The sequence below is a fragment of the Cryptomeria japonica genome, chromosome 7, assembly GCF_030272615.1.
Source record: "Cryptomeria japonica chromosome 7, Sugi_1.0, whole genome shotgun sequence".
Lineage (NCBI taxonomy): Eukaryota > Viridiplantae > Streptophyta > Pinopsida > Cupressales > Cupressaceae > Cryptomeria > Cryptomeria japonica.
In genome coordinates this window covers 738,203,438-738,205,393 of record NC_081411.1, presented here as the reverse complement: position 1 = coordinate 738,205,393, position 1,956 = coordinate 738,203,438, and positions in this window count along the sequence as shown.

Below are 1,956 nucleotides of genomic sequence, written 5' to 3'. Positions count from 1 at the left end.
ATTGTATAGAATCTAGTGTAGAACAATAATATGTAATTTATTTTGAATTTGGTCACGTATATCAAAAGTTATTGAAAAAATGGTAGATGTATGTCTGTGAGGACTGTCAAGGCACTGGTAAAGAAAATTAAAGTTTACTATGCTAATGTTGTCTAAAAATAGAAAAATTTATATGGTCAGAAAGATGAGAAGACGTGTGAGATTATGGTGGTAATTTTAGAGATACCCACTTGATCATTTGTAAACCTGATGATGATGAAGTCGAGAAATCATGTTGGAAGATGAAAAAACATGTAAAGGGATAGAAATGGAGGGAAAATGGGCTTCCAAGTCTTAGAGTCATTTTCCAACCCTCTTACCAAGCCAAAACCCACATGAGTTCTAATGTGCAATATAACCCGCTCGGGTTTTGAAAAACAAAAAGTACCATTCATAGAACTAAAACCATAATTTTGAATTTTCCAAAACTCGTACGGGTTATGAAAAACCAAAAATATGGTTTTTCATAACCCGTACTGGTTATGAAAAATATCATTTTGAGTTTCAAAAAAACCCGTACGGGTTATGAAAAACCATTATTTTGATTTTCACAAAATACATATATAATGTGTTTATGTATGTATATATGAATATCTATAGTTATATATATACATATATTTATATAGATATATGTATATATGTTTGTATACATGCATGTCTCTCTTCTTTTCCTCTCTCTCGTCTTCCTTCCCCCATCACCGTCTCTATCTATTCTGAGCCCTAATTATCCTTCTTGAGTTCTATCTCATCTCTCTCCCCCTCACACTTCTCTCTCTGCCAAGTCTCTCACCCTCTTCTCCTTCTCGTTCTCTCTCTCTCTCTCTCTCTCTCTCTCGTTATCCTATCCTATTATCACCCTCTCCCCTTCTCTCTCTTTCTCTCCCCTACCTCTCCCTCCCCCTCTCATTATCTTATCCTATTCTCTCTCCTGCCCCTCTCTCTCTCTCTCTCTCTCTCTCTCTCTCTCTCTCTCTCTCTCTCTCTCTCTCTCTCTCTCTCTCTCTCTCTCTTCCTCTCCCTCTCCCTATCTCCCAATCTCCTCTCTCCCTCCCCCTCTCCTTATCATATTCTCTCCCTCTCCTCTTATTCCCTATTCTCTATCTTACCCCCTCTCCCCCCTACTCTCTCTCTAACTGCCTTTCTCACCCCCTCTCCTTATCCTATTCTCACCCTTTCTCCCTTCTCTTTCTTTCTTTATCTCTCTCACTCTCTTCCTATCCCCTTCTCTCTCTATCTCTAACACTCTCTCCCTCCCCCTCTCCTTATCCTATTCTATCCCTCTCTTCTTACCCCCTACTCTCTCTCTCTCTCTCCCCATCTCTCTCTCTCTCTCTCAATCCTATTCTCACCCTCTCTCCCTTCTCTTTCTTTCCCTATCTCTCTCCCTCTCTTCCTATCCCTTCTCTCTCTTTGTCTCTAACTCTCCCTCCCTCCTCCTCTCCTTATCCTATTCTCTCTCTCTCTCTCTCTCAATCCTATTCTCACCCTCTCTCCTTTCTCTTTCTTTCTCTATCTCTCTCCATCTCTTCCTATCCCCTTCTCTCTTTGTCTCTAACTCTCCCTCCCTCCCCCTCTCCTAATCCTATTCTATCCCTATCTTCCTACCCCCTACTCTCTCTCTCTCTCTCTCTCTCTCTCTCTCTCTCTCTCTCTCTCTCTCTCTCTCTTTGTCTCTCTCTCTCCCCCTCTCTTAATCCTATTATCACCCTCTCTCCCTTTTCTTTCTTTCCCTATCTCTCTCACTCTCTTCCTATCCCCTTCTCTCTTTGTCTCTAACTCTCTCCCCCTCCCCCCTCTCTCTCTCCCTTCTCTTTCTTTCCCTATCTCTCTCCCTCTCTTCCTATCCCCTTCTCTCTCTGTCTCTAACTCCCTCCCTCTCTCTCTCTGTCTCTCTCTGTCTCTCTCTCTCTCTCTGTC